At 43.6% G+C, this 11,744-nt stretch overlaps 1 protein-coding gene across 1 annotated transcript in view; it reads right to left on the bottom strand.

Annotated features, from left to right (window-relative positions):
- ZNF30 (zinc finger protein 30) overlaps positions 1-11,744 on the bottom strand; it is a 73,982-nt gene that overhangs the window by 62,001 nt on the left and 237 nt on the right.

Here is an 11,744-nt window from a genome sequence, read left to right as displayed (position 1 = left end):
TTTTTTTTTTTTTTTTTTTTTTTTTTGCGGTACGTGGGCCTCTCACCGTTGTGGCCTCTCCTGTTGTGGAGCACAGGCTCCGGATGCGCAGGCTCGGCGGCCATGGCTCACGGGCCTAGCCGCTCTGCGGCATGTGGGAATCTTCCCGGACAGGGGCACGAACCCATGTCCCCTGCATCGGCAGGCGGACTCTCAACCACTGTGCCACCAGGGAAGCCCTTATACATATTATTAAAATATAAAATATTGGTTTTCAATTTAAATATATATATATATATATATATATATATATATATACATGTTATTGAGGCTATACATGGTAATGCTATCATTCTAACTTCATAACGGAATATTATTCATGTTTTACACAGATAATGAGCACTTTTTAAATCCACAGATGCACCTCTCCATGGATCCTCATTTCTTCTATCATCGCAGATCTTTCACCTGGGATCATTTTTCATCATTAAATAGAAAATCCTTAAAGAAGAATTTTGTTTTCTGCAGGTTAATTTTACATTAAATTTCTCATTTATGATGTGAAGTAGTTTATTTCATACTCTTGATTCAGAAGCACTATTGAGTTGTTTAGAAAGCTAGGTTAGTAGTTATTTCTTCAGCAGTTTGAATAGGTCCCTTCCACTGTGTCTCTGAACCACAACTATATGTTTGTAGTCTCCAGGTCTGAGGTTAGGTTAGGAACAGAAATTCTAACATCGATGGAGGCAGTGATTGAATGGGCTGTGGGGTTGTCACATAAAAAGGATGAGCGTGCTGAGGGTGTGAGAGAAATAATATAACAGGTATCTCGTGGCCAAATTGATTGATCGTGTAGAAACTGGCTAGGTGCTCAGCAATCCCTTTTTCTCTTCCTGGACACCCAGCTTCCCTTACACTTAATTGGTGCTCACTTGCAGATGGCAGGTTCAGGTGATGGACTGACAAAGTCTTGATGAGGGCAGTCCCTGGTGTCTATGAGTCACTGGTCATCAGGCTGTGCCATCATATGTACCTAGGTGTGGTCAAACATATGTACCTAGGTGTGGCTGCTTTGAGAGCCAGAGGGGAGGCAGGAGCCAGGTGAAGCTCCTGAGAATTAGAGATGAACGGTGACTTGTCAACTGCTGTCACACTCTTGAAATCACATCACTTCCACTCCAGCTTTGGCCTGAGGGGCAGTTAGACATGATGTTGTCAAGTGTTGAATCATTTGGCCTTGTAAGAATTCGTCTGTTAGGCAATAGGCCTGCCTATAGTTATGAAACCCTTCTTCGTGATCTATTTTTAAGAATAAAAAATTTTAAAGGAGCCAAATGCTGCAAATTAGGTTTTAGTCATGTTGAGTCTGACGTTGCAGAGACCCCTGAGTGGAGGTTATGAATAGGCAGAACTAGACACACAATTATGGTGTGCTGGGGGGCCTTTCAGGTTATAAGCATCCAAAACGTGGCATCTGGTGTATGGATGAGTATGGAATTGTGGGTTAGATTTAGGAGGTGGAATCTTCTGATTATGGTGGCAACCAAAATGCAAGGAAAGAAAGGAGGGGGTGGGGCCCGAGGACCGGTTATCTTGCTCGGGCAAATGAGTGAGGATGGTGGGCATCACATGGACAGGAGAGGGAATACAGTGACCGTGAGGGGTGCCTGCAGGAAGATCAGGGCCTAGCAGGTGGCCAAACATTCCAAGGGGGAATGGATTTTAGATGGACACTGAGGTTTAGCAGGAATGGAAGTAAAATACAATAGGGCCTGGCCTAATGCTTATTCACCCCTCTGTGGACATACCAGGCTTTTGACCTGGTGACCACTGGTGATGAAGGGACAGAATGTGCAACACAGATGAGAAAATGATCGAGGGTATCAGACATCTGTGTGTAGTTATGACTGAGGTTGAAGCCAGGAACAGAGTCCGGTGGGAGGCCGTCAGAGCAGGATTGGGTGCCGCCCTTGCCAGTGGCTTAAGTCATGTCTCCCCTAAAATATATGTGGAAGTGCTAACATGCAGCACCTCAGGATGTGACCTCACTTGTAATTAGTCTTTATAGAGGTAATTAAGCTAAAATGAGGTCATTAAACTGGGCCTGAATCCAATATGCCTGGTGTCCTCAGAAAAAGGGGAAAATGGACACAGAGACAGATACTCACAAAGGGAAGATGATGTGAAGACACACAGAAAATGGCCAGGTGACTGGAGCAGTATATCTACAAACCAAGGAACACCAGGGACTGCCAGCAAACACCAGAAGCTAGACAAGGCAAGGAAGCATTCTCCCCTAGAGCCGTTAGACAGCATGGTGCTGCCGACAACTTGATTTCAGACTTCTAGCTTCCAGAACTGGAGATAACAAATTTCTGTTGTTTAGTATGTGGTACTCGGTTACAGCAGCACTAGAAAACTAATACAGGGACTTCCTTGATAGCGCAGTGGTTAAGAATCCGCCTGCCAGTGTGGGGGACACGGGTTCGATCCCTGGTCCGGGAAGATCCCACATGCTGTGGAGCAACTAAGCCCATGCGCCACAACTACTGAGCCTGCGCTCTAGAGCCCACGAGCCACAACTACTGAGCCCACGTGCCACAACTACTGAAGCCCACGTGTCTAGAGCCTGTGCTCCGCAACAAGAGAAGCCACCGCAATTAGAAGCCTGCACGCTGTAACAAAGAGTAGCCCCCGCTCGCTGCAACTAGAGAAAGCCTGCGCACAGCAACAAAGACCAAACACAGCCAAAAAAAAATCAATTAATTTTAAAAAAAAGAAAACTAATACAGAAGGTCTTGGGCAGGATGAGATCCTGGTTGCATTTGCAAAACGCTCTCTGAATGCCAGGTGCAGAGTGATTTGTGGGGAGTCTATGGAGAAGGCTAGGGTGTGGGCCAGGGATTGGGTAGCAGTGGTGTTGGGGGTTCATGGGGAAGGGGGGTCTAAAGAGTGATATGCATGTAGGGAGGAAGTGTTAACTGTTGGCTCCAGGGCCCTGGTTTTGGGGATTGAAGAAGACTGAGTTATGATCTTGGTACCACCAGGAGATGGGGTTGGGCCTTGTGTATTCATCATGTCTTTTTATTTTCTGCATTCATGATGGGTTGACGTCTTGGGGGCCTTGCTGATCCTGGAGAGACTGCCCCTCCCAGAGCCAGCTAGCTCCTAGAGGCAGTAAAAAAGTTACCTGTGAGCAAGTCTTTGATATGCAAACCAAACAATCTGGGTCCATACCCCCACCCACCTCCTTTTATCAGGCTCCTGCAGCCTAGGACACTATCCCCCTGCCCTAAAGTGCCCCAGGGCCAGGTGCTGGACAACTAGATGCCACCTAATAGCCCAGAACTTACCAAAATTATTCAAACTCTCCAATCCTAAACCTGCTCAGCTTGCCTACCCTGCTTTGCCCATTCCTTCCTGCAAAAACCACAATGGTCTCTGGCGCCTGTTTTCTTCTCACTCCTCTGTCTCCTGACCAATCCTGGTGCCTCCCCATGTGGTCCAGCATGGCCTGCTGTGCTCCTTCCTCTTGGGAGTTGTAAGTAATAAACTCTTCTTTCAAAGACAGTTTTCTCCATGTCTGTCATCTTACCGTACCTGATAAAAACAAACCCCAGGTACATCTTAAAATACCCTGCCTACGAGGCCCAGAGCTTAGTTGTTGTCTATCTGCCTGCCTGTCTGTTGTCACTGTGGGTTAACACAGCGATCAGTGGGGTATTAGTTGAGAGTGAGCACCAGTGTCTGGTATCTCCTCTGAATTGCGAAGTTGGGGAAGAAGTTGAGCATGGGATGGATTATGGGAGGATGGACTGGGGCCCTGCCGATCATGGAATGAACTGCCCCCACACAAAGTGCTGTATGACCTTTGAGGATATTGCCATTTAGTTTTCCCTGGGGGCAGTGAGGACAGCTTGATGAGGCTCAGACAATCCTGTACTGGGAAGTGGTGCTGGACAACTTTGCACGTATAGCTTCACTGCATAAGGCCTTCACATCTACCCCAGTGACCTGAGCTGGTTTCTGCCTGTCCCCTTCTCCCCAGAGGCAGCTCTCATTCCCACAGCTGGAGCATGGGCACGTCTTCCTTCCCACCTCCCTGGCCTATGTGCCAGGGTTCCAGGGCTGAGCTGTATGCACTACTCTAAGCAGTATAGTCCTCTATCAGCCCCAACAGCTGCCACCCTGAAGCCCTGCACCTAAGGGGCGAGAGTCATTAATCTTGAGGTCAGCCTGGTGGATCCCATCTGGCTTAGCCAGTCCCTCCTTAGATGGTTGTCCAGTTCTGGGACAGTTCTGTGATTTGGGTTCTGCCACCCCTTTCAGCTGACATTTCCTGGGTTCTGGCTGTGCCAGGAATTATAGACACTGACATAGGCACTATCTGTCTGGGACCACTAGATTATTCCTGCCAGACATTCCTCAGAGGGGTTTGTTTGTTTTATTTTGTTTCATTTAGGTTTTCTCTCCTGTAGTCTATGGTAGAGTAGTTCACCTGGGCAACTCTACCTACCATATCTTTCCCTTAGGACTCTCATCTTCTAAGTCCCCAACTGGAGTTGAAGGAAGAGCCCTATGTGCCAGAGCAGAGCAAACATTACTGCAACTGTGGCAAGAGGTGCTCAAGGTGGTCCGGCCTTGCTGAGTGGGAGCTGGGGGACGGCATGACGTCAGGACTAGGTTCAAATCACACCAGCGACATGTCTCCTGTTTACTATTGTGTCCCAAAGCTAATGGCCATACCTCCTCTACATCATTCCTTCCCCATTCTTGAAACTTGACCACTTGTTATTTCTACTCTGACTGTGGGTCCCTGGCTGCACTCCCCATCCCCCTGCAGTCTCCACATCTCACCCTCTCCACTAGTCCTCAGGGCTCTCCAACTTGGCCTATGATTAATGTGTTGTGACTTGTGCACATTTCCGTTAATAGCCCCTGGACACCAGCAACTCAGCTGTAATCAGATTTTCCTGGGGCCTGGTTCTGCACAGGGTTCGTGTGTTACCGGCAGCCAAGGCCTTGCTAAAAAGTGTTTACAGAGAAGTAACCTGAGAACCCTGCCTTTCCATCCAGTTCCGTGTCCCATCCTTGTATTCTTGGCTTTGGTGAGTACGTGGCACTCTTAAGGCTGCCCCTAGATTCTGTAACCCTTAGAGGCTTACTAGTGCACAGCATGCCTTCCTTACCCTGACCTCAACACCTTCATCTTCCCAACAATCCCATGCCCTCATTCCTGGGTCAGGCATATGTTTGTGATGGGCTGTTTCTTCCCACAAAAGTTAACAATAATTTCTCCAGCATGTCTCAGCTTTCAGTGTTCTGGCACGGAGTGGAGGGTGAGGGGTCCCCTTCTGAGCATAGTAGGAGTGTCACATGTTAGGAATCCCACTCAGTTAGGTCCTTCCACTCAGAAGACCTACCCCTGTGACATGCATGGTCTACTCTTGAAAAACATTTTGCACCTGGCTGGATACCAAGCCATACACCCAGGGCAGAGACCACACACTCGTGTGGCATGCGGAGAGGGTTCTGATTTAGTGTAAAAATTCACCGGCAACAGATGCAGCAGAATGTCAAGAAGTCCATCAGAATTTTGGGAGGAGGGAAGGGGCTCCTTTGTAAAGAGCTGTAGAAATGACACATCAGAGAAACCTTTCAGATGCAGGGAGGTTGGGAAGGACTGCTTGGTCACATCAGGCTTTCTCCAGTGTCAGGTCACTCACCAGGGAATGACCAGGAAGGGGAGAAACCTCACAGGAGCATCAAGTGTGCAGTGGCCTTTCCCACTGTGCAAAGGCATTACAAGTGAAGTGAATTTGGAGAAACCTTCAGCTACAATTTCACACTTGGCCAGCACCAGAGAATCCATATTGGAGAAAGGCCTTATGAGTGACGTAGTGTGGGGAATTCTTTAGACAGACCTCCACTCTCATTGCTCATCAAAGAGCTGACAATGAAGAGTTGAGCTATGAGTGCAGTGAAAGTGGAAAAGCAAACCTTACATTTCCGAAATAAACTCCTCTCTGTCTTGATGCACAATCCTTTTCATCTATTGCTGGATTTGATTTGCTAAAATCTTATTGGGATTTCTGCATGGATGTTCATAAGGAATGTTGGTCTGCATTTTTCTTGTAATGCCTTAGTCTGGTTGTGGTATCAACAGAATGCTAAGTTCACAGAATATATTGGTTAAACATTCCCTACTCTTCCACTTTTTAGAAGAGTTTGTGTAGAATTATTACTTCTTCCTTAAGTGTTTGGTAGAATTCACAGTGAAGCCATTTAAGCCTGCAATTTGCCTTGTGGGAATGTTTCTAAATAGAAATTTAATTTCTATAATAGATATAGGGCTAAATAAGTTAAATGAGCTTTCATGGTTTGTGTCTTTAAAGGAAATTGTCCATTTCATTTAAGTTTTTCAATTAATGCCATAAAAGAAGTTCACAATATTCCCGCATTAACATTTAATATCCATAGAATCTGTGGTGATGTCTGTTCACTCTCTCATTCTTGATTTCATAATTTGTGTATTCTCTATTTCTTGATAAAATTTGGCTAGAGGTTTATCAATTTTACATATCTTAAGGCTTTTAGTTTCAATGATTTTCTCTAGTTTTGTTTCTTTGTTTCACTGGTTTCCATTTTGATCTTTATTATATCCTTTTCCTGGTTTCTCTTATTTTTCTAATTTCTTAATGTGGAAACTGAGTTCCATGATTTAAGACGTTTCCTTTTTAAAATGTGTTTAATGTGATACATTTCCCTTTAAATACTCTTTTAGCTGCCTCCCACAAATTTTGGTATGTTGTGTCTTCATTTCCATTCAGTTCAAAATACTTTCACAGAACAAATAGCTTTAAAATTGATAAAGTCTCATTTATCAGTTTTTTCTCTTCTGTCCTGTGCAATCATGTCTAAGAATTCTTTATCTAGGCTTCACCATTTTCTCTATTTTTCTATAAATCTTTCATAGTTTTCCAGGTTCATCCACATTGTATAATTCCTTGTGTCATTCCTTTTTATAGCTGAATAACATTCTGTTGTATGTTTATAGCACACATTGTTTATCCATCCATTGACAGAAATTTCAATTATTTCCACCTTTTGGCTATTGTGAATAGTGCTGCTATTAACACTGTGTGAAAGTATTTGTTGAAGTACTTGTTTTCAATTCTCTGGGGTGTATACCTAGCCATGGAATCATATGCCATGTGGTAGTTCTATGCTTAACTTTTTGAGGAACCACCAAACTCTTTTTCCACAGCAGCTGACCCATTTTACATTCCCACCAATAATGTACTGATTTTTGCATGTTGATATTGTACCCTGCAACTTTTCTGAATACATGTAGTTTTTCTGGTAGATTCTATGAGGCTTTCTATATTTAGAATCATGTCACCTGTGCATAGAGGTAGTTTTACTTTTTCCTTTCCAAATTTAATGCTTTTTGTTTCTTTTTCTTGCCTAATTTCTGGCTAAAACTTCTAGTACATTGTTGAATGATAGTGCTAAAAGCAGGAATCCTTGTCTTGTTCCTAATCTTGGGGAGAAAGCTTTCAGTCTTTCACTATCGAGTATAATTTTAACAGTGGCTTTCTTGTAAATACCACTTATCACATTGAGAAATTTTTCCTCTATCTCTAGTTTTCTGAGTGTTTATTACTATTATTGTTATTATAAAAAGGTGTTGGACTTTATCAAATGCATTTTCTTTGTCAATTAAGATTATCATGTCTTTTTCTGTTTATTAATGTGGTCTATTGATTTTATTTTTTCTGTTTTTAATGTTATTTTATTTTATTTATTTTTGGCTGCATTGGGTCTTCATTGCTGCACGCGGACTTTCTCTAGTTGCGGCGAGCAGGGGCTACTCTTTGTTGCGGTGCACAGGCTTCTCATTGCAGTGGCTTCTCTTGTGGATCACTGGCTCTAGGCATTCAGGCTTCAGTAGTTGCAGCACATGGGCTCAGTAGTTGTGGCTCGCGGGCTCTAGAGCACAGGCTCAGTAGTTGTGGCGCACGGGCTTAGTTGTTCCACAGCATGTGGGATCTTCCCGGACCAGGGCTTGAACCCATGTCCCCTGCATTGGCAGGCAGATTCTTAACCACTGCGCCACCAGGGAAGTCCCCACTTGATATTCTTATATTGAACCACTCTTGCATTCCTGGGATAAATCCACTTGGTTGTGGTGTATAACCCTTTATAAATTTTTAAATGATGTTGGATTTGGTTTTCTAATATTTTTTTGAAGATTTTTGTATCTATTGATATATTCGTAAGGGATATTGATCTGTCATTTCCTGCTAATATCACTTCTCAGTGTTCTCATTGGTAAAAGAGGGACAATGGACATTAAGGTACAAACTTCAGGATGGACAGCAGAGTAAACAGAAGCTGACATCATGCAGTCCCCTGCAGGACGGAATAGTCTCACCAGGTTCAAAGGTGGGGAACAGCATTCCTGATAAAGGAACTAGCATGTGCCAAAACCCCTGGGCTGAAAAGAGCTTGGTCTAGTGAAGAAAGCAAGTGAAGCCAATGTGGCTGAAGGAAGAAAGTGCAAGGCAGTGAGATACAGGGCACAGGGGGCTGGGGCATAAGTCTTCATAGGTCATGATGAGAAATTTGGATTTTATGTTAAGTGCTCTGGGAGTCCATAGGAGGTTTTCAGTAGGATAGTGACATGATCTGTTTTTGAAATAATTATAGATTCAAAATAAGTCATAAAGATAGTAGAGAAGTCATGTTACCCTTCACTCAGTTTCTCCCCAATGGTTACTTCTTAGGTAATTATTAGAATATCAAAACCAGGAATTTAATCCTCATACAATGTGTGTACATGTAATACTACATCATTGCATCATGTGAAGAATTGTGTAACCACCACTGCAATCAAGATACAGAACCATCCTATCTCCGTGAAAATCTCCCTCATGATATCCCTTTATCCCTTTATAGTCTCTCCTCCTCTCTCTCCCTCTCCTCTCTCTCTCTCAATGCCACTGAAAGGAGCTTATAATGTCACTCAGTTCCCCTGGAAACAAGAGGAATGGCATGCCATGCAGGGCCACAGGAGATTTTGGTCAGAAAACAGAAGCAAGAGCAAGAGATAGGTTTAGGCCACAGACTATTGGAGTTTCCATGAGAAAGGCAAGACAGAGCAGGGTAAACAATGTATATTCAGGAGGTATGGCTGCCCTTAAGAATTGGCTAGCCCTAGGGCTTCCCTGGTGGCGCAGTGGTTGAGAGTCCACCTGCTAATGCAGGGGACATGGGTTCGTGCCCCAGTCCAGGCAGATCCCACATGCCGCGGAGTGGCTAGGCCCGTGATCCATGGCCGCTGAGCCTGCGCGTCCAGAGCCTGTGCTCCGCAACGGGAGAGGCCACAACAGTGAGAGGCCCGCATACCGCAAAAAAAAAAAAAAGAATTGGCTAGCCCTAGAAGGGGCAGCTCTGACTGGGGAGAGACTAGCCCTCCCAGGGCTAGCCAATTCTTGAGGATAGCAAAGGACTCAGCCCAGAACATGCAAACTAATCAATCCAGAGCTCTACCTCCTCTATCTGCCTGTGTGCCCCAGGAAGCAATATTCCTCTGCCTTAATCATTCCAGGGCCAGGTACCAGGCAACCAGCTACCACACCTATAACTTAGAGCCCATTGAAATTATTCAAACTAGTTGAATTATAAATTGTTTACCCTGCCCTGTCTGTTAGTTTGATAGGAATTATATTAAACCTATTTATCAGTCTGGGGAGATTTGACATCCTTACTGTGTTGTCTTCCAATTCATTAACACAAAATATCTTTCCATCTATTTACATCTTTAACATATTAAAGTATAGATTTATAAATTACTTCCATTTGGACAATATAATGGATTTAGAACAATTTCCCCATATTAAACTATGTGTTATTGAGGATATATATGGTAAGTTCATCTTTCTAACTCGAAAAGGAAATATAATGATTTCATATAGCTAATCAGTGCTTGTATAAATGCACAAACACACCTTTCTTGTATACTTATTCCTTTTATCATTGCAGAATTTTCAACTGGAATTACTTTGGCCTTAAACATGATCTTTAGATTGTCATTTTGTGAGGGTTATTTTTCCATTCATTTCACATTTTTGGCCTTAAATGGTCTTATTTCACACTGTTCTTGGAAGGTACTTTGCTGTGCATAGAAATTTCAGCTGGCAGGGGTATTTTTCCCAGTAGTTTATGTCCTTCCATCATGTCTTTGATTGGCAGTTGCACATCAGGTCTGGGTAGAAGCCACATTTAGCTTTGTTTTGAGCTTCCTGATCTTAGAGGAACAAAATCTGGACCAGATGCGTAATATGACACATCACTCTGAGATTCTAAAATTTAGATGAGGTCAGAGACAGGACAGGGTTTTGGCTTGTCACATTAAGGAGTAAGTGAGAGTGTGGAATGTAGAGGATAAATAATAAAAAGGATACCTGATGACCAAATTAAAGGATTGTGCTAGAAAATGGCTGGGTGGTCATCAATCCATTTGGGGACCATGTGAATGAGTTGTGGGTAATGGAATATGGGCAGAAGTGATTGTGAAGCTGTCATCATTATGTTTTCTCATTTCTGCTCCATCCTCGGAATGCCTCTTTGGACTTAATGCTTTCACTTCTCACAACCCCCAGGATTTACTGCCATCTTCTTGTGGACTCTAAATTTGGGTGATGGGTTGACAGTCCCTTGATGAGAACAAGACTTGGTGACCCTGAGACCCTGAGTGTTAGACTTGGCTGTCTCACGACCATTCATTTGTGCCTGGCTGCCCTGAGGGCTGGAAGGGTGAGGTCCTGGTTCCTATGAATTAAAGATGAAAAATAACGTCATCTTAACCAACAAACTAGAAACCATGTCAACTTTACTCTTCACTTAGGCCTGCAGGCAATTACTCCTGGTGATGCTAAATTTTGAATCATGTGGCCTGTAAGGAAGTATCCCTTGGTAAATAGATTTACCTATATTATGAAACTCTGCTGCATGGACCATTAAAAAAAAACAAAATGACGTGAGCCAAATGGTACAACACTGTATTATGTAGAAGTCTTAAACACTGCTTAGGAGGCTTCTTATTGAGCCAGAGAGTCAATATATTTCATGTTTTGACAAATATCACCAATGACTCTGCAAAGAAGTATATCAGACTTATTCTCACAGCAGCGTATGCCATATCCTTGTGAAGACATTGCCAATAATACTAATATAAAATAATAATAAAATGACAGCAAAAGCTCTTAAGTACTTATCATTATGTTAGGCCTAGTGCTAAGCACTTTTTAGTTATCTCCCAGGAAGTAGATAGTTTTGTCTCATTCACTGGAATTTAAAGAGTCCGGTTCTTAACTGTGTTGGAGCATTAAAATCCCGTGGAGGGCTTAAGCACAGGTATGAGGGCCCCACCCAAGAGTACATGATTCAGTATGTCTGAAGTGGGGTCTGAGGCCTTGTATTTGTAACAAATTCCCAGGTAATGCTGATGTGGTCTGTGGGTTGGAAACCACGGATTAGGGGAACACTTTAAATTACTATCTTAAAGAATAATCTTCATTTTTCATTGTAAATCCTGGCTCAGAGAGGTGAAACGCTGGGGCAGGAGTACAGTGCGGAAGGTCAAGGCATGGGTCACGTGTTACAGACCTTTAAGGGCGGGGCATTGCCTGAAGGGACAAGGAAATCTGCGTGCCTTTAAGAAGAAACGAGGCCACGCCCCCTCTTTGGAACCTCAGGGT

Source organism: Aethalodelphis obliquidens, unplaced genomic scaffold (genome assembly GCF_003676395.1).
Source record: "Aethalodelphis obliquidens isolate GAN/ISIS:26980383/991018 unplaced genomic scaffold, ASM367639v1 scaffold43, whole genome shotgun sequence".
NCBI lineage: Eukaryota > Metazoa > Chordata > Mammalia > Artiodactyla > Delphinidae > Aethalodelphis > Aethalodelphis obliquidens.
The sequence above is the reverse complement of the archived record's forward strand: the minus strand, read 5'-3'. Positions and strand labels throughout refer to the sequence as shown.